Source organism: Piliocolobus tephrosceles, chromosome 2 (assembly GCF_002776525.5).
Source record: "Piliocolobus tephrosceles isolate RC106 chromosome 2, ASM277652v3, whole genome shotgun sequence".
NCBI classification, from domain to species: domain Eukaryota; kingdom Metazoa; phylum Chordata; class Mammalia; order Primates; family Cercopithecidae; genus Piliocolobus; species Piliocolobus tephrosceles.
This window is the reverse complement of record NC_045435.1, coordinates 131,718,731-131,741,192: the sequence shown is the minus strand read 5'-3', so window position 1 is coordinate 131,741,192 and position 22,462 is coordinate 131,718,731. Positions and strand designations below refer to the sequence as shown.

General features: G+C 35.6%; 1 protein-coding gene across 34 annotated transcripts in view; it reads right to left on the bottom strand.

Moving 5' to 3' along the window:
• Nucleotides 1–22,462, bottom strand: part of MBNL1 (muscleblind like splicing regulator 1) — a 222,840-nt gene that overhangs the window by 103,990 nt on the left and 96,388 nt on the right. The window contains exon 1 of one of the 34 annotated variants that reach the window (XM_023232102.3): nucleotides 75–386. The exons of the other annotated variants lie outside the window; for them this stretch is intronic. The gene's annotated coding sequence lies outside the window, so the exon portion shown is untranslated. Of the gene's footprint in view, nucleotides 1–74; nucleotides 387–22,462 lie in introns of those variants that run through there. 34 annotated transcript variants of the gene reach the window in all.

Sequence of the window (22,462 nt, the reverse complement as noted above, 5' to 3'; positions counted from 1 at the left end):
TACAGATGTATCAATATAGATTTTTAAATAAATAAATACGATTAGCCCATGGAAAGGTTAAGCGAACAACTTACTTGTTTTACTTTAACTGTGAAATGTCTGCAACTATGGTTCTCAATCAGGGGCACTTTTGCGTACCACAGGACATTTGGCAATACCCAGAGAGATGTTTGGATGTCACATCTGGAGGCAGGGGGAAAACTGTTACTAGCAGGTGGAGGCCAGAGATGCTGCTAAGCGTTCTACAATGCACAGGACATCCCTCTACAACAAATATTATCAAGTCCAAGATGACAATAATGCTGAGGCTAAGAAACTCTAGACTACATGGAAATTTAATAATTTGGCATCCTTCAGAAATCAAACTAATAAGCTCTTTTGGGGTATTAATCCTAGAGTATGAACTATGCTATCTGACTGTAGGAGTATAAAGCAAACATAAAGTGTTAAACTAACACAGCTAGGTAACTTTTATGAGTCTACATCATATGACTTTTAACATCTGCACAAACCACCCCTACTAGTGCTATCTCTGACAAGATCCCTGCAGCCTGCTGATCCTGCCAGTGGATCCGCACTGCAGTGAGCACAGAGAATTGAAATGTTATAAGCAATGGGTGCTTTGTCAGAGCTGCTGCAATCTGCAAGTCAATCAGGCTTAATTGATCCAATAAACAAAAACATTACATCAATTACAAAACCTCCAGAATCACTGTCATGTTGTCATTGATTAATTCCTATTCATTTACTCAACAGAAAGGGTTTTGCAGCAAGAAATAAAATGCTTTAAATGACATCTAGTCCTCTTACAAAGCCAGGTGTCTAATTATAGCAACTCCTTTCCTCTTTCTCTCTTTCAGGCAGCAATATTAGCTGCAGAAATTACTAACTCCTTGCTGAGAGCAACACATTTTTAAAATTTTAGATGCCGGTTTCCTTAGAAGAAAACAATGTGGAAGAAAGTAAAATTCTTAGGTAAGATAAATTGGCTGAGGCATCAATAATTTGGATAATTTATTAAATGCACAGTAATCACCTAAATATGCCTTTGAATCACTTTTAATATTTGAGTTAGCTCCTATTAAAGCGATATTTAATCTCCCTAAATTAAAAATAACAAGACATCAAGATCGATTTTGTTCCACAATCTTTTTCAGGGTAATCTTATTAAAAACACAAACCTGGTGTCTATCACTATCCATCTGAATCATTCAGGGGTTTCCCATAGCTTTTAAACTCTTCAGCTCAACTCACAAAGTCCCTCATAACCTGGGCCTAACCCTCTAGCCCTGTGTCTTTCCTTTTCTCATCATTGCCCCTTAGCATTTGCCACTCCCATTGTATTAAACCACTATCAGTTTCTGCAACATCTTGTATCTTTTTCATGCTTCCTTGACTTAAAATATAAAGTTGCTTCAGTCTCACACGTCTTCTGTCTCTTTATCTACCTAGTTAATTCCTTCTACTTATCCTTCAAGTTACTATCCAAGCATCACTGGAACTACACAGGAAGATTTGCCTGCCTCTCTGTCTTCTATTTCCATAGAACCATGGGAACTCCATTGATGTTCATACTCCACTGCTTTCTTGGATAATCTTCTGTCTCTCATGTGAGATTAGATTCTTTAAGGGTAAGAAGCCTCGGATTTATACCCACGGTCTCTGGCAGCACCTAGCATAGAACAGCACAGAATAGACAACAAATTCTGGTGACTGAATGAATCAATGATAAATCAGTGATGACACTTTCATAGATCTGGGTATATGGTTTTATTCCTACACTTACAATGGAAATATTTTATTCTTCATCTGATCTAGTCATAATTATATCATATACATCTAAAATATCCTATAATCAGCCTATGTACACATTGAAACCTTCAAGGCTTCAGCATCTGTTACATAATAGCTGTTCAATATATATTTGATGAATGAATAAATCAAGAAATAAATCTTCAAAAATTATTAAGTATAATTAATCTAAGAATAGCAAAATCTAGATAAAGTTGACTAACAAAAGGAACGGATATGCACAACTTAATTACTTTAAATATTCAGAAAAATGTATATGACAGAGTGTCAGCAAAATGTTAACAACTGGCAAATCTACTTGAATGCTATAGGGTATTTATTATACTAGTATTACAATTTTTGTTGGGTTTAATTTTTTTTTCAAAATAAAAGCCAGGGAGAAAATGACAGCAGATATAATAAATGTAGAACTACCTAATGAAGGGTCAACAGAGTTCTATGTGAGCCCTAAGAAGCAGCATAGGTGAAGAACTCCCAGTCAGGCCTAGGAGCAGAGGGAGTTAATTAGAGAAGACATCATAGAAAGGATGATTCCTGAGATGAGTCTCAAAGGACAGAGAGAGATGGGGACAGGAAGAAGAGAAGGGGATTCCAGGATAAGTAAGTGACCTAAATGGCACAGGCAGGGACAGACTGTTCATACTGGATTTCTTCAATGAAAAAAATTAAAATTTGTAGTAACATTACAAAGATAATTATTAAATGGGTATATGATTTTCAGCTATCATTAATCTTAACCACGAAGGTTTGGGATAAGGGTGTGGGGCTTTTTTTATGGTTGGTTTAACAAGGAAGCTGCTTTTCCTTTAAAAGATGAAAGACTTATTGGAGGAGGGAAAAATGACAGGACTACTAACGTGATTATAAGCACAGACCAAAGACCTAGTCAAGACACATTACGCTGAAGATATTAAAAAAGTGACAGAAGAAGGATATCATAAACTAGGGATGATTAAACATTTGGAAATCATCAGAGACTTGGCCAAGTTATGTGGTTGACATGACAAAGCCAAAAGAATATACTTAAGACTTGTCTAACAAGTATCCTGGGCAAAGCTGAACAGAGAGGAAAAAGCCCAATGTTTTCAAAAGGCCGTAAGTATAATTTTTAAATCTCACTTGGAAATAGTTTCTGTGTATTACTGTGCTTTGTGTTTTATAGTAAGACTGGTCTAACTGCAGATGAAGAAAAGATAGGCACCATAAAACAGGGATGATTTACCTAATGTCTGAACTCTCTCCTAGCTCTTAAAACCACTGTGAATCACTGAGGAATTTTCTATTTGAATAGAAGAGGCCTGGAGTACCTATGCTCACATGTAGCAATCACATTCAATAACACCATCAGAGAGATCTAGAACCATCCCTTATCTTTCACTATGTTCTTCTCTCAAATCCCAGAATGAAAATCCTGGGATTCTCAAATCTTGGCCTCTCCAGGAATGTGCAGGAGCCAGCTTACACTGGCTGGCAATAGCTGACTGGGAGCATCTCTTCTTAACTCCACATTTAGTGATTTCACTTAGGTAGCTTTAAGTCTGTGATGTTAGTGTCTGTCATGTTAGTGTCTGCACCACAGAAATCAGCAAACCTGACAAATCAGTGTATCCTTCTCCACCCCCATAAGAGCAGGTTGGTAAACATTTACCAGTATACCACTGGATCCATCTCACCTAGACAGTTAGGAGTCAACTAAGAATTGTGTGATAAATAATAGATAGAATTTTAGAGTTGAATAATATTTAAATAAAAATTATGTGAGAAATGGAGATACTATTTTTTAAATTTTAGTTTGGCAATCTGTTGATAATCAAATCAATTTGGATTCTCCTTTTAAATCAAATGACTTGAAACTTACAATGTAATTTGTGCTACCCAAGTAACTAGGTCAAAATATATATAGTTTCTTCTGCTAGTGACAGCAAAGAATGCAAAAACAATTTCTTGCTTATACATGTAGTTAAACTCAAATAATAGAATAGGCATACAAACTTAAATTGTGTTATTTCAGGGATATAAGGTTTTAATCTCCAGGGAAATAATGAGTCATTGTTCATAAGCAATAAATCTAGCATTTTAATGAGTTAAATTGTTTCCCCTTCAAGGGAAATTAATTGTTAATGTATTTTAAGCAACTGGTATCTTCCTAAAGCATGTGTATTTATTACTTTAAAAACCAGATGAGGCTGGCCACGGTGGCTCATATCTGTAATTCCAGCACTTTGGGAGGCCAAGGTGGAAGGATCACTTGAGCCCAGGAGTTTGAGACCAGCCGGGACAACCCAGTGAGACCCCATCTCTATTAAAATAATAATAATAATAATAATAATAATAATAATAATAATAATAATAATAATATTGTCCACAGTATGTCTTCCGTAATTCAGAGATTAACTGATGTGGATCACTTAGTTTGTTAGAAAAGATAAACTAGTGCTTTCTTATGTAATCCATAATCAGAGAAGAAGGAAAGTATGCTTTAGCAACAGGAATAAAAGGAAAAATGAAAAACAGAAAGTCATTAGCTGGATATCTCAATTCATTCTCCTTAAGAGCAAAGGAAACAGATCTAGTTACAGGGAAAACTAACTGAACTGGATATTTAACAGTAAATGAAATATATATTTTTCAAATTTTTCTTGCTCTCTTTTCTATCCTTTATCCTAATGAGTCACTTACCATTTATTGTATTTTTTTCTTTCACAAACCAGGACTATACAATTCTTAAGAAGCCAAAGATTTAACATTACCATCACTCTCTTCATCAACATATTTATGTTTAAATATGAATTAAAATGAGAAGTACCTTTAATAAAATATCAGTAATCAAAGATAACATATTTACAAGCAGTGAATAAACTTTTATATGACTTCAAAGCTTCAGAAATCATAATTTGTCTTTTAAGCATAAATATTCTCTCTTTATACACATTTGACTCTTCATGGGATGGCTGAACCCATCCTCACTGATGTAGTGTGTGAAATTTAGAAGTCTAAAATTAACAGACTTCCTTTTTCTTAAATACATCCTACAAGCATACTCATTCCTTAATTTACACATACACAGACACAGATGCACGCGCGTGTGCACACACACTCTTATAACTTCATTTTGACCTTTTCAAGTGTGTTCTGCTCCATGAACCCCTCAAATCCCCGTATTTATTTCAATGAGTTCTCTTCCTTTCTCTGCCACCATCCATGTCCTGATAAGCAGATGATGCATGCCATGAGCCAACCTTATTTCTAACTCTTCACAGCTCCCTGCTTCAATCACTTTATATCATCTCACTGAAGCTTAGATTCCCCTAATGAGTAACTTTTCACTTGTGTCAGTCTATGGCCAAAGTCCTGTGGGAGCAGTAACTTAAAGAAGCAAGAGTAAGGTGGGAAAATGAAACACTCACCATCTGAGATTCAATTTCTCTAACACAGTTGTCTACATGCCCTTTCTCCAGCTCCACTCTACTTTCCCAAAACACACATACATACCCTTAAAACTCCAATTATCACATTACTGAAATAACAGTAGTGTTTAACCATTCCTGCCCACATCCACCCGTGGCTGATTTCCCTGCTCCTACAACACTCCATCTCAGAGCTGGAAACGTAGTACTAAGAAAGTATGAGAAAACTGCTACCATGATTAATATTTACTTAACAGTATTATTTTATATGCAACTCACAACAGCCATTTGAAGTAATCACGGCAGATGCTACTATCTTGTTTTAGCGATAAGAAAATCGCCTCTGAGATATAAAATGTCTGTTCAAAGATCATATAACTAAGGAGCAGCAATGGTCTTGACTATAATTGTGGGCTTCTGAAAACTGAATCCTGCCTCCTTCCTTGTGTCACTATTAAGAATAGCAGCTAATAATTCACAAACCGTAGCTACCATTCTTGAAGTTCTCTCTGGGCTTGTACTACCATGGACTCTCTATTCTTATTCTCCCAGCAGCCTGGAGAGATGGGCAAGGCACATTTTATAATTCAGGATGGCATGATCTCTGTTGAGAAAATGCGTAAAGTGAAGACCAACATTTACATCAATAGCATGGTGAACTGGGGGTTTAAAATCAGGCCTGCTCATTCCCAGACTGCCTCTCTACCACAGGACCCACTGCATTTGATATTATAAGCACAGTAATACCACAAGGGAAACGCATGATTTTGCATAAAGATAGACCTGGGTTACAGTAAGAACACATACACACACACACACACAACACACGTATGCCCAGATCCCCTCTGGAATACAGAATAAAAGTAACTGAATTTTTAAATTTTAAAAAAGAAAAAGGAGAGTTGCATGCAGTGGCTCACGCCTGTAATCCCAGCACTTTGGGAGGCTGAGGTGGGAGGATCATGAGGTCAGGAGTTCGAGAACAGCCTGACCAACATGGTGAAACCCAGTTTCTACTAAAAATACAAAAATTATCTGGGTGTGGTGGTGCACACCTGTAATCCCAGCTACTTGAGAGGCTGAGACACGAGAATCACTTGATTCCGAGAGGTGGAGGCTGCAGTGAGCTGAGATTGTGCCACTGCACTTCAGTGACTGAGTGAGACTCTGTCTCAAAAAAATAAATCAGGACATTTTAATGAGTGGACTTTGTCAGGCAAACTTGGATTACTAGAAGCTTCTTCACCTCTGTAATACATTCTAGTATTCCACTGTTTAAGAAGCAGATTCTGGTCAATATATTTTATAAAGAGACGATACTCTTTACAAAGTTTAGTGCTACTGGCCGCACATAAAAACTGTGAAAAGTATTAATTCTAATCCATCTCAAGAAAGAATAGAGTAATAAGTTTTTCAGGCGTTTTTTTAAAATTGAAAAAGTGTGCTGGGGTATCTGTTTATCTTAGTTTGAGACTATTAAAATTGCATCTGAGCATAAAGCATAAGTTAGAAAGATTTTTTTTCTTAGCATACATTTTAATGAGTCAGAGAATGATTTCATAAAACGCTGAAAATTTCACACGATTCTGGAATTCTTGTTTCTTCCCATGAGAAATAAAGTGTTGTGAAATGGAGGCCAGAAGCAATTTTGTCTTTCTGTTTAAAAAGCAGGCTCTTTTTTCTCTGTGTTCTGGTAAGGTATAAGGCGATGTTGGCCACTCCTATGATGGCCATTTACTGACTTCGCACAACACGTGTTGCACATCATATCGTGTGCTACTTCTCCGTGCTACAATTGTGACTCTATCAACTAGAATACTGAAATTGGTGGAAGCAAATGAAATTACTCTTGGGAAAAAAGTCACACACTTAGTAGATCATTTTCATAATTAGCTTTGAAATGTTGACTTTTCAGTAGTACAGTAAGTGAATCCCAATATTCAGTATAATCATCTAAAATTTTGGACTATATCTAATAATATGGTTTAGCCTAGCTGTGTCATATCTGTTGCATACTAATAAAAAATTGCAGTTTTCTAACTGAATGCTCATTTGACAATGGAAAAATATGAAAAAATGGTTAATTCCATGATCTTACAAAACTTAGTGTTTTAAACTGAGATAAAATGCACTTAAACTAAAATGCAAATTGTGTCAATTTCCAGGATTACTAAATACACAGTAATAAACCAAAGATTAAGATATTTGGCTTCACTGTATTCAACTGATGTCAAATTACATTCACTCTGATTTTTATTTTAGTGTAAAATTTATGTATGTCTAATTTGCAGGTTTAAATTTGTAAAGCCAAATTAAACCGAACGCAGGCACTGCTGTAGGCATTTGTGTATACTAACTCATTTAATTCTCATAACAACACAAGAAGATAGATAATATATATCAAATGCCAAGTTGACCGAGACAGTATGAAGTTGAGCTGGTAAGAAGCCTGGCTCTGGAGTCCCAGCACCAATCGTGTTGCTATTTTGCCTCACAGGCATTTGGACAGAGACCGGATCTCACTTATTATTATTTTTTCATACTATCTTTCAACTGTTTGCTCATTCCTTCACTCAATGTATTGAGCATTAAAAAAAAGTGCCAAGCTCTGGAGGAATAATGATGAATAACAGAAATTTCTGCCTTTCAGTAGTGCCCAAGTTTGGTAAGGAGATTCAACTTTTGATGAAATAATTACAGTACACTGAGAAAACTGCCAAAAATAGGTAAAAATTTCTTTAGTAAAAGGCGAAAGATTTATACGATCTGAAGAGAAACAAGAGTGAAAATAGGTAAAAATTTCTATAGAAGCAAATACTAAGGGGGAATCATTTAAACACTGAATTTCAATATCCTCATCTATAAAACTGACATTAAGTAATAAGTATTTATCTCTACATATCTCTAGTATATGTAATTCTACAACATGATTAAATATGCTAAGTTGTTACTACATTTTCTTACACAACAATATGTGCCTTGTTTTATTCTATGTAAACCAAAGTCTTCAGGGCAGTTTTTTTTTCTTTTTTTCATATGGTAAAAATTGTAAAATTAGAGTGAAATAATTGGGAATATAAAATGACAACGTAAGATAAAGCAAATTGCTTTATTCTTTTTAAAAATGAAGAGACCCCAAATATAGAATTAAGCACTAAAAATATTTTATAGTTCTTTCATTAATCTGTATGATCCACACACTCAAGTATGTAATTTTTTTTTTTAGGAGGCAGGTTTTGCTTTGTTACCCGGGCTGGAGGGCCATGGCACCACCACGCCTCACTGCAGCCTCATAGCATCATCATCATCTCATAGCATCAAGTGATCCTTCTGCCTCAGCCTCCCAAGTAGCAGGACCACAGGTGGGAGCCACTATGCTCAGTTATTATTATTATTTTTAGAGATGGGGTCTTGCTATGTTGCCGAGGCTTGTCTCAAACTCCTGGGCTCAAGTGATCCTTCCACATCAGTCTCCTAAGGTACATAGTATTTTAATAGCAAACCGCTTCTCTGCAATGCAGCTATTTTAAAAAATGAATTCAGTCATTAAATTTCATTTAAGCTTCATACAGCACAGACTGGTAAGAGACCATGAATAAAAGCTATTGTTCAGACCTCAACTGGATGCCTGACTCTTCATTATACTTTCTTTTTTTTGGAGACGGAGTTTCACTCTGTCGCCCAGGCTGGAGTGCAGTGGCGTGATCTCCACTCACTGCAAGCTCCGCCTCCCGGGTTCAAGCCATTTTCCTGCCTCAGCCTCCCGTGTAGCTGGGACTACAGGCGCCCACCACCGCGACCGGCTAATTTTTTGTATTTTTAGTAGAGATGGGGTTTCACCGTGTTAGCTAGGATGGTCTCGATCTCCTGACCTTGTGATCCGCCCGTCTCGGCCTCCCAAAGTGCTGGGATTACAGGCGTGAGAGCCACGGCGCCCTGCCTTGATTATACTTTCAACAACAATTTTGTCTACTGTCTACTTCTTTCTCCTTCAATGAATCCCTATCAGGTAGCAACCAAATCACCTCTTTCACTTAAACTGGGGGATTAGGTCCTAATTTTCTTTAAAAGTACTCACCAAAAAGAATATAAAATTTATGCTCATATTGATTTTCTCTCATCTTTTCTAATACTTCACCAATCCATGTAGCATAGGCCAGGTGCTCGTAACTCTGGGAAGGCTACAGTGGGTGGGCTGCAGAGATTTTGTGAACCTCTGAATTTGCATGCCATATTTTAAGGTTCCATGCTGATGTGCACTATGTTTTAAAATGTCTATCACATTTTCAAAATGGACTATAAGCCAAAAAAAAAATAGGATTTGTTCTCTTCTTCAATAATTAATATGCCTAAGATATGACGAGGGCTTGACAATTAGTATAGCATTCATGTTTTATACTTGAATTTACTCAGTGGTATCTACCTCACACCATTCACTCAGGCCCTCCAGTATCAAAAAAATTAAATGAATAAAAAATAGAACACAAAAAAGGAGACAAATCACCTAGTGGCTTGGTCAATTCCTACGCATTATTTCCTCTGCCTGACTACTCTAAAAGGAAACCTTTTCAGCCTCTGTTGCATTAAGTTGGTGGCATATTATTCTAGCCAACAGACACTACGCGTGAATGCTGGCTTGATTTCCCAGAAGAGATTATTGGAAACCAATGTTCTTTTCCCATCTCTCCCTGTCACAGCCTCAGCCACTTTGGAAGCCACATGTCAGAGGAAGACAGAGTAAGCTTGGACTCCTGAGTAGTTGGACGAAAGAGGACACCACTAACTTTACAGGAGAAAGAAAGACACCTTTGCAAGAGTAAGCTTCTGAGGTTAAGGTGTGTTTTTGCTCACTGATGACAGCATACCCTGACTTTTGTACTCTCATATAAAAGATAAAAAAAGTATATCTGACACACATAGTTTAAATCTGTCTGGATTTAATTTTAAGAGAGTTTACTGCAAGTGTTGTTTCTATGTTTGTAAACGATTCATCATAAAATAGATTAAACAAGTTTATTTCTTAACCTACTACATAATCCAAGAAGTTTACATCCATGTACCTACCTAACAAATAAGGATAAAACTTAGCCTAATGTCCAAATTAAAACAGCTATTCTTGCATGCAGTCATTCAACCAACACTAAGTGAGCATTGACACAATGGTGTTAGCCACTATACATGCAGGGCAAATGGTCTGTCTCTGCTGCATCCCAGAGGACTCAGGCCAGTAAATGGCTGCAGCAGAAACTGATGTGGGTTACTAACGGGACATTTCCCACAGCTTAGGAAATGGAGGGGATCGGGGAGACTCCCCAGAGGAGCTGTCTCTGATATTGAGTCTAAAAGGATGAGTCGTTAAGTTAAAAAACAAACAAACAAACAAACAAAAACAGGGTGGAAAAAGTTTTATGAAAAGACAAATTGTGTGAAGACAGGAATGTGAGACAGGGCGATGTGTTTTAAAAACTCCAGGGAGGTTGGACAGGAGAGTGTACACTAAAGAATGGTTCAAGGCAGTCCCAGAGAAGTGAGCCAGGACAAAATTGTGTTTTATTTTACAATTCTACTGTAGTTAAATGATGTTTTCATGCTTTCCTGGGACTCTAGAAGAAAACAAGATGTCCGTGCAACTGTACAATAGTCATCATCAACCAGTATTTTAAGTGATTAGTGAAAGCAATAATTTTTTAAAACATGAAAAAATGAATACATGAAAGTTGTCATTGGCCATATTTTGCTCATCCTAAATTTACTGTCTTATCCTTCTATTTTCCCTTCTGAAGAGAAATAAAAGTATTTTCAGGAGGAATAAAATCAAGTGGCTAACATAACAAATTTTATAGCTTTACATAATTTAGGAATTAAAACAGCTACAATTTTTCACTTCAAATATAATGTTGAGTCTAAAGCCATAAAAATGGTAGACAGGTCATAAGGTTTCTATGTCTATCTAACACTACTTTGAAAAACAGATTATCGATCATTTGTGAAAAAAAAATAAAGTGGATTAGTAGAGACCAAGCATATGCTTAGAGCAATCTGGACATTTACTAAGTACTTTTGAATCTCCAAAATATAATCTGACAATATCATAATAGTAGCGAACACTTAATAAGGTTTTATCATGTGCTAGACCCTGTTTGCATGCTTTTTGTGTTTCACTTCATTTAAACATCTTAAAATTCATTTCGGCAAAGAATTTTAAGTAACCCAGTGTTACAGATGACACAGCTACAGCTTATAGTAACTTGTATCTGATTGCAAAGCTAGTGATTCCTGGGGCCAGAATTCAACACACTAGCAGTCTGACTTCAAGCCACTACCTTAAAACCCCTCCTGTAAGTGTTTACACATAAAAAGGTGTTTAAAAAATTGTTATACCATGTATTTATAAGTAAAATGAGTCAGGATTTGACAAATATACTCCAACTGTGAAATTACACCTTTAATAATACTTGAAAACTTACCACTTAGAGAAGAAATAGCAATCACAAAACAAACACTAACATAAAACATGTTTTCTAAATGAGAGGCATAGACAACATTTAGTTAACTTTTGCTTAGTTATTTTTGCTATGGAAGAATCAGAAAATACAATCCAACTATTCTAATCAAGGGATTTGTTTGTGCCTACAGTATGGATCAAACAAAAGATAATGACATAATCAAATCTCATTTATTTGATATAAATAATGGTATAAACCATAGCATTTAACAAGTATTTGCCTTGCAAATTTTTGTCTTTTCATATTTTTTTTCAGTTAAATGTTTCTACTTACTACAATGAATTATGGTTACAACTTTTATCTAGCTTTGGATATATTCACACCTGAACTCTAAGTTATGTTTTGTTATGCAGTAACTTTATTAACCAAAAACAGGAAACAAAAAAAAAAAGTCTGATACATAATAATCTGCCTCATTCATTAGAAACTGAGGATTTGTTTTGGAAACAGCTTTTGAGGTTCACCTAGGTAGCTAATTAGTCATCAGCCTTGAACTATAACCGACAGGCAGGGCTACGAAACTTCTTCCCCTGAGAGCACTGACTTTGGGGGTTACTGAAATACATTAGAACACATGCATGGATAAAACATGTCCTCTGCCCTCACGAAATTCAATCGAGGTGAGTCTATGAGGCAAAGTTAAAATAAAATATTTTTAAAAAGAGTGAAGAAAGGAGTGTGGACCCAAGGATGGAACCACCCAAATGACAAGGATGACCAAAATGAAGGTAGTATTAGGGAATGGAATCTGGCTAAGCACCTTCATTTCTGTGTCTCAGGGAGTTTTTGGTTCATCTTCCATTCAAGGCCAACCTCTCTAACTCACTTTTTTTAAATCCCTTCTCAACTTCTCTGATATTTCCCTATTTTAGCAACCTGTCATTCATTCTTTCACTCTCCACTGACTGTTGCCCCTTCCCTTAGTGAAAAAGACACGCTTCCACTACTCTGCAGTGGAATAACCCTCACTGCTCTACAACAATCTCTTCTGTGCTGAATTCTTCAGCCGACTCCCACTTTTCTTATTATTATTATTGAATTTCTTTATAGAGTTGTCTACTTGTGTTGAGGCCTCATGCATTATCTCCCAATTTACTAGTGACTCATCTTCTTGGAATCTGGTTTACAATCTGAATTCTACCTACCCTCTCCCAATTCTACTCATCTGCTTCAAAGATTACCAGTGTCCTTTTAACTGCCAGAGTGATCTTTTTCTCATTTCTCGTCTTCTCTATAGAACAACTAGTTACTTCCTGAATGTTTTTCTCTTTTGCCTTGGCAAAGCACCATCCTCATTTACCTGTTATGTATTAACCTACTCATTCTCTGACACTTTCTTTTGATTTTTCTCCTTTCTGACTGCTGGTTATAGAGAGATAAGCCAAGGTTTGTATTTAGATTCCTTCTTCTTACTGTACATTCTCTCTGGGTATTTTCTTCCTATCACAGCACTATCAGTTCTGACTAAGTGGGTTTCAGATATTTTTCCGTAAATTCAACCCTCCCAAACCAATTACATGTTCTCCCTAACAAGAAAGAGAAAACATCAATTTAACACCTATATTTCTTATCTTAGCAAAGGGCAATGCTCCAGGCCTAATCATTCAAGCTATAAATCTCAAGATTATTTTCTGCTAACCTTCCTACCTGCATGACGAGAAATAAATGACAAAACAGCAGCACTAAAATACACACACACACGCACATCTACTGTGCCCACTTTTTAATACTTTTTTGAAAGCAACACCTCAATTTTCCTGAAATATGTTTGAGTGGGCTATGCAATTTTATTAAGATGGACTGCTATGAAAAAAAAAGGAACTAAATACTTTCTTGTTATTAGGATGACTAATAGATTACTTAGAAATGATACCCAGTACTTCCAGTTGAGTTATTTCCTCTAGTAGCAAGATTAAACAATTTTTATAGTGCAACTCAGAAAAATACACACCAGCATTTCAATAATCTGTTCAAATCTGTTCAAAGTCAGTTTCCATCTATTTTTATCTAGTTTTCATTTTGTAACATGCCATGGATATAATGTTACATTCAGCTGTTCATTTAAAGATAAAAAATAGTTTCCAGTTGTTCTATTCACTAAATAATGCCACTGATGTTTACAATTTTTTTCAATATTGTTTATGTACTTTCTCAAACTATGAAACAAGACATTGTCGGTAACATAAGTCAAAATCTAGCCCCATAAATCAGCACTAAGATAAATAAAGGCAATAACTACAAGTAATTACATAGTAATCCCCGAAGAACTGTTATTCAAGTATTTCAAACATGTGCAGTGTACCTGTACATACATACTCTATTTAGCACAAGGGATACATTCTTAGGGAATGGGCCCCAGGAGAGGTCTTGATAGCCAGAACTTATGCTAACCTGATCTTGCTTCCCTGTCAGCCAAAGTTCTTCCCTTGTCTTCAAATTCCACCTCAGTTTACTTTTGTAACTATGCATTCTGTTCCCAGGAGATAGTAAGACTTATTATGCTTTCTGTAATGTCCTAAGACTTCCAACAAGCCCTAATCTCATATTTCACCTGCTTCCCCAACCTTTTTCTCAAGTACTTAAAAACCTTCTATGATCATGTCAAGTCCAGTGCCTTTTTCTACACCACCGACACTCAATATACTTTGGATATTGCTGTACTTGCTGCTGCCAGCTAAATGTTAAAAGTACAAAGTGCTCTGTCTTCCTTTAATAATCATTACCATCAAAATCAAATGAAAATGGGGCTAGAAAACACACTAAATTCTTCTAAACCGCTATAATTTTCTTAATCCACTTCTGTTTATTGTATTTAGGATGTGATTACATGGGCCAATGTTTATTTTTAGGAAAGTACTAATTGCCCTTTTGCTTATGATTTGTGTTTTCTCATCTCCTGATTCCCAAAAGCTCTATAAATGCAGGGTATTCAACCTACACAATAATAAATCACAACCAAAAGATTATGATTGTACTCTAACAAATGCCTATTACCACAAGAGAAAATGAGGAATTTCACCAGGGTTCTTTCAGTGAACTCTTTGTAGTACTTTAAAATAAGTATTGTTTCCTAAAAATAATAAACAGGAAGAGTAACGTGTTACCTACTGAGTTTATCCATTTACTTGTTCACTTATTCACTCACTCATTGATTTCCACTTGTACATACTCATTTATTCAGTAAATTCACATTGGTTTATCTACCTGTTTGAGCAAATAAAACTTTTTCGTTGATAGAGCAACTTCTATATTTCCTAGTATCTGTTAAAAATATATTTTTATCCATAAGGGACAGATGCTTCTTTGTTTTTTGTTGCCTATCTTTCCTTCCATTGCATTCCTTTTCTCTTTTGGAAAGTATCTAACTCTTTCAAGCAACAGAAATCATTCTCAAAACTGTAGACTAAATAGTAGTTATCACCTTAATTTTTAAAATCTGTGACTCACCTTGGAGAAAAAGTCTGTATTCTTTTCACCCACCTCGTTGTTATTCTAAATAGATTAAAATTTATACTACCAATTATCCTCATAAAAACAATAATTACACTTTCAATTTTAACGTTCATGAGAGCAACATACAGTTGTGAGAATCATGAGGAGAATTCATAAAAATACTGACTTTCACAGTACATATACATATACGTACACACACACACACACATATATATATAGGTTTTTTCTTGTTTTTTTTTTTTTTTTTTTTTTTTTTGAGAGGGTGTCTCTTTCTGTCATCCAGGCTGGAGTACAGTGGCGCGATCTCGGCTCACTGCAAGCTCCGCCTCCCGGGTCCATGCCATTCTCCTGCCTCAGCCTCCCAAGTAGCTGGGACTACAGGTGCCCACCACCACACCCGGCTAATTTTTCGTATTTTTAGTAGAGACGGGGTCTCATCGTGTTAGCCAAGATGGTCTCAATCTCCTGACCTTGTGATCCGCCTGCCTTGGCCTCACAAAGCGCTGGGATTACAGGCGTGAGCCACCGTGCCCGGCACAGTATATTTTTAAACACTCATTTATATTATTTTTCAGATAAATGAATTATTTCACAGAGATGAATATCAGTTTACAAAAAGTACTGTGCTGTGCATTATCTTTACTAGATTTGTTCCACCAATGAGTCAAGATGGCGGTGGGTATGCTTCCGAGAAAACATGTGACACACAAAGTAACAGTGTGATCAAATGGGGACCTGTCATAGGAAGCCAAATAACTGACTCCAAGTCCAGTGCTTTGTCCATTGTCTTCTTACATGATTTTTGGTCTTCTTTGTTGTAAAGCTCCTGACTTCCATTAAAAATGCCAAACACATTGAAAGCCTTCCTTGTAAACCGACCTGACTCTATAAGGGTTGACATATTTGAACAACAGGCAGAAAATGGCCTATCTGAAGACTTAAAAAACATAAAACCTAAATTTAAAATACATTTGATATGAAAACTATAACCTAAGTGAATAAAAGTGTAATTTTAACTCAATTTGAGGTTCTATAAAATTTTTTTTTTAAATAAAGTGTCAATTAATGCTTTGAAAATAATCCATTTTTTCATGTACTTTCCAACTCATGGAAAATATTTTAAAATAATTTTGGTTCTATAATCAACATAAATCAAACTTTCCTCTGAGTTGAAATTTCCTTTTTAAAGGGAACTCTTCTCATGTAGCAATCTTAATACAGTATAGTTGGCTGTTTTTTGTTATGAGTTTTTACTGTTTGTTTACAAATATGTCAGCATAGCTCCAAAATTATAATTACACTAAAAAGCATGAGTTCAATCTCTCAATCCTAAACTTTGAAAATACAATTTAGACAATTTATTTACTTTTGTTTTTAAAAAATTTTTGTAGAGACAGGGTCTTACTGTGTTGCCCAGGCTTGTCTCCACCTTCTGGACTCAAGTGATTCTCCCACTGCAGCCTCCCAAAGTGCTGAGATTACAAGCGTGAGTCAGCATGCCTGCCTTTTTTTTTTTTTTTTTTTTTTTTTTTTTTTTTTTTAATTAAAGTGATTTGAAACAATTTGGTAATGGAGACTGGGACAACGTCACTGTACCCACTGAGGTAACTGAGATATGAGAGCTTTCCAACCCAAGGTCAGAAATCACTGAAACAGCTTATGAAACCCTCACTATTTCAGTGTTTTACATTGAGAATGCTGTATTTTTCTCGTGGGCAACAGATAGCCTTCATGTTTGATGCAAATGATAATGGTGGCTTCATATGGCCCAGGCAAACTTCAAAACAAAACTGCAGGACCACATTTTTCTAACCTGAAAATAGTCATATAAGATACAAATAAGTAAAATTGGAATTAAATTATTCTAGGAAAAACATGCAGTTATCTCCTATCTAGTCAGAAATCAGATTTATTCTGTAAGATAATAACTTAATTCCCATAAAATAAACTCCTCTCAGAATAATGGGACAATATAGAAAAAATCAAGAAGAAAGAAAATTTTGTTTTTAAAAATAATGTACCTCATTTATGTGAAAGGTATGAATATTTGGGAATATAAATAAATGATGATTTAAACAGATGTTAATAGAAATTTTTGACTCTGACATTGAGATGCAGAATCTACTTTGAGTGGACACAGTTGAGGATCATTTTCTAAGTTTTCCAAAGCGGCACTATACTACCACAAACACTGCCCAAGGACATAACTTCACTTGTTTTTTTGTCTTAAGCTTAGCTGTCTCGCCTCATTCATCTTCAAGCTTTTCTACAGTTTGGACCCCATCCTGCCACATGAATCTGACCTCTGGCATTTGACATCTTGACTAGGAAAAACTTCCACTGACTTATAGTTGTACATTTTCCTAAGACTGTCAATTCCCATCAGTCCTACTTCATAAAATAGGAAGCTAAATAACCACTTCTGCTGGATACAAAACATAACACAAGAAGAATAGCAACAAACAAAAATCCAGCCTATTGAACACTGTTCTAAGTGGTTTATTAACTTATTTGATCCTCAAAGCAATCCTATTATTCTATTATTAAAACTCATTAAATAAATATTAGAAATCTGAAGCTTAGAAAGGTCAAGTAACTTACCCAAGGTAACACAACGAGTAAATGGCAGAACTAGGGTTTGAGCCCGTGTTATCTGGCTCTAGGGCCAATGCTTTTAACCATAAAGCTAACCCAGTACTGTACCTTTGCAGTTCTACTTGGAAATGATGTGAAAATTAGTAGTTTCTGCAAATCATGTCTAATGTATTATCAATGTTTTACACATACACACACAGAGCAGTTTACACAACTATCTCTCTAAATAAAAACAGTATTTTAAAAATATTTGGTTTGTTCCATGTGTAATTTTTTAAATTGCAAGATGCTTTAAAAAATGCATATATCAAAGTCCTATTTCCACATAGGAAATCAAGAAAGGTGATGATTACCAAACACCACTCACTTTATTTATAACATTTTCCCTCTTGGTGTTGACACTTTTATTTCTGATGAGAAAAGTCTCCTCAGGGAGAGAGCCCACTGATTTTATTTGAGCCATTCCATCTTTTGCTTTTAAAGGGGTAAAATAAAGTAGATTCAACTGCCAAGGACACATCCAGGATAAGGGCAGGGAAAAGAAAAGCTGGTACTCAAGGTATCTAAGTTATTTCATGTGTAAAGGGTTTTACGATGAGTTTAACTTTTGGTAGTTAATACATACTGCTTCAATAGTATCCCAAACGTACTACCTAATTAAAACTCTCATAGTGAATTGCCAAAATAAATTAAAAACAGGCATTAGGAAATTAGGGAAAAAAAGAAAGTACTCCCAGGGTAAGTGAAGTAAAACAATGTTTTCATGCCCAAATGGTATGCTATACCTAGATACAATTCAGGCATACAAAGCCTCGAAAGCGAAGAATTAAAAGAGAATTACAGAGAATTAATGTCATGTAATTTATACTCTGGTATGACTCTTTTACAGTAAAAGCAAAAGCATGGGTGTCTGCATGCCTTTGTGTGCCTTTCCATCTGTGTGTACACTTGTGTATACGGAGAGCGGGAAGAGAAGAACAGCAAAAGCAGTCACTCTACAGGCACATCTGAAAATAAAAATACACAAATGGACTCTATATTCTACAAAATAAGGTACACGTGTAAGCCATAATTTCTCTCTACATTTAATATTTTACTCTCACAACAATGTATGTTTTTTAAAGCAAAAATGTTTAAATGTGTAATAATAACTTAGTGCTTGATTTAAGAGACTGTTCTTGAGAAACGAGAAAATTCCACACTGACAGAAGCACTGGTGTAATACATGGCCTTTTTCAAATTAAGAAGACACAAATGTTCACGGAAACACTTGGTTTGAGTTTTACTCTCAGTTTAAATTTTCTAAACAACTTTCCTTCAGGTGCCAGCGCACAATATCCAGGGTTTTAATACAAGGTACTAATGTGTCTGGCTTTTAACATACCACACGAAATCACTGCAATACCTGTTAGGACTACCTAAAATCACCTTTGTGGCAACCACTCAACTGTGCTACATCTCCCATTAGTATGCATGGCATCCTAATTTATTTATCAGAGAAGGCACTGTTAGGGCTGAGAGGTAGTGTTATAGTCCGAAAAAAGTATGAGTTTGTGCTTTGTGGTTTCTTTTGTTGTCTTAATAGACCAAGCATAGTTACTCCTCTTTGTTCTTCTTACTATGTTTTATGTTTTTTAATTTAGATTCTGACTGAAAGATGTTTTCACCATATTTCTGGGAAAAATATATCAAACAAGTAGTAACATTATAGTTAAAAAACAAACCTCAAAGTTATACCAATCACCCTCCAAAACATGTCATGTTTTACACTTCCACTGTTACTTCCCACATCATCCATGTAAGTTCTTAACATTCATACAAATTATAATTTTATAATATAAACATAAAACCCTATTTTAATAATTTATTTATAAGGGAATATATCAATGACACATTTATAGATACATTTTTCCTCAAGTCTCTGGTACCAAATTGAGTTTCTAGTACCAGAAATATTATTTTTCACTGTATGAAAAAGTTAATATAAATGGATTCCAATGGCTTTCAATCTTTAAATATGTCACCTGCTTACAACATTTTTTAAGCAATTAGGAATACTTTATTCCTACATTTATTGAATAGGCTACACTGACAGTTTCAGTTTACCGAGTTCCTAAACCCGTCATTACAAAAGTTATGCATCCTCAGCTACATTGGCACGCCCCTCCCCCCAACCCCAGGACATCCTATGCTTTCCGTACTGCAGCCTCATTTTCTAATCCCTTTGATGGCATGGAATCCTTAAACAAGATCTTCTGTACCATTTCTGGATCTTATGCTCTTAATTGTCAAACATGCATTGGGTGCCCACTATTTCCCAGACACTGTTCTAGAGTTGCAAATAAATATTATGATACACATCCTCATCCTCAAGAAGTTCAGAATCTAGTAAAGGAGGCCAGACACTTGAGCTCCAAGAATTCAATAAGTCCCTGCTGTGACTAGCATTCAAGGTTAAACCCTGGCATTCAACTCAGTCCAGCTAACTCTCTCTCTTCTCAGGACTGGAGTCCCAACTGTTGGTTTGGGTTCTGCTTCAAAAGAGAAAGAACACAAGATTGATAATCCCATCATCTGCTTAACAGGGATTATTTTCACCATCTGGTGTTCCAATGCTAGTCACTGACATCAAGCCAAGACTGACAAAATTTGCCCACATCTCTGAAGGTACAACCACTCCATATTTGGGTGAGTCCTGATATCTAATGCCTTCTTCCCCTTCCTCCACTGACCTTTCACAGAGGTTAAATGGATTTGACAGGGAAAGCATATAGACTGTTCAAAAATGGAAGATCATCTACTAAGATTCTATCCATTTCTAAGACTTTATTTACATGTTTATGATTTCATTAACTATGCATCCCAATTTTGTGAATGTATTTTTAAAGAAACATTAATATCTCTATCAATTGCTAAAAGCTAACAGTTATTGGAGCTCTTTAATTGTATTAACATTTATTATCCATGATAATACAATACAACTGATACCGTTTCTAGTTTAATATGTGTAGTTAACGAATCTTAGAGGGGTTAACTTGCCTACTGTCACACACTGGAAGCCTCAATTTGAAAGTTTGCCCTAAACCACTAAACTATGCTACTTATCCCTTCAGCATACATGACATCCTTATTTACTCATCATAAAAGGTACGGTTAGAGTTGAGAGGTAGTGTTACAAACCAGAAAGAGCATGAGTTTTGCTTTATAGGTCCTATTTGTGGAGTGTGTGTGTGTGTGTGTGTGTGTGTGTGTGTTTCAGTTTTGTTTAGTTTTCCAGTAAGACAGAGTTGGGCCTGAATTCTGACTCAATCTTTTTCTAGTTGTGTGACCCTGGGAACATTACATAATAACATCAACAATTTATTGGCTATTTTCTATATGCTAGCCATTGTGCTAAGTGCTTGGCATACTCTGTCTCATAAAATTAAATCTTCATAAAAACCCTGAGAAGGAGATAATATTATTCATATTTTAGACAGGGTGGGATTATCGCTGAGAGAGGATAGGTCAATTAGCCAGCAAGTGAATGGCAACCCAAAATTGAGTTGGGAGGAGGTGCAGACAGAATCCCCTTGCTGGTACCAGCTATGAAAAGGGTTAGGACTGATTTGGGAACTGGCACTCACTGCCAGATTTACAACTAACAAGGACGTCTAAGGATGGATGGACTCTGGAGCCACACTTCCTGAGTTTGAATCCTGTGTCCAGCTGTGAGGCCTTGGGTTGGTTATCCAGTTTCTCTTGGTATCAGTTTCCTCATTTGTAAAGGTGAAATAATGCTAACTACCTCAAGGTGTTTTTGTGAAGAACAAATAAAATAATCATTGTAATGGCACTGAAGGTAATAGGTAATCCATACATTACTAAAATTAACTAAAGAGATCATTTTAATTTTGAATACTTCTGATTCAGTGATCTTTTCTTTCCACCTAAAAATAATAAACAGGAATATTTTGTGTTTGAAGTGAAAAACTCCCTTAAAGTATCAAAAACGTCACTATCTGAGCTCATCCCTATATTTGTCATCTCTTTAAGGTGCTCGGTACATACCTTATTTTCAAATTTATTTTCTACATGGATATGCCTAATGAAGCTGAGAAATTTATTACAACAAAAGAAATAATTATATCATAAAAGGCTTATATTTGACATACTCAATTTCAATTACAATATTCTCCTCATTGCCTACTGGTATGGACAGCTCCCATGCTCTCCAAGAACAGAACAGAATAGAAAGGAGAGACGAAAAATGGGAATTGAGCAGTACTAGTCTTATGAACAGAGTGATGGCAGAAATTCCCACAGAAAATATGATTGGGACTGAGACCTTATTTTGAGAATTAACACTCACTTCTAAGACTTTCAGTGATTAAGTACTTCATACTCTTTGTGAAATAAGTGTTCTAAATTCCCACTCAAAAAGTACTTAAACTATTTTTTTAAAATTGAACTTCCAAGAAAGAGAATTCTTAATTTACATTCTTACATTCATTTCATTTCTTGTCCCAAGGGAATTTAAGAGTTCTAGAAATAGAAAAGAAAAAATGCACTCTATAGACAAACTTGCAAATAATGCTACTAGCTTGAGACTGTGCCACACATTTTAAAAATTATAAACTCACTATAAATGTTAATAAAAGCATGAAAATTTTACTTTTCTGTTTTTACATATGAAAGAATTACCAATTT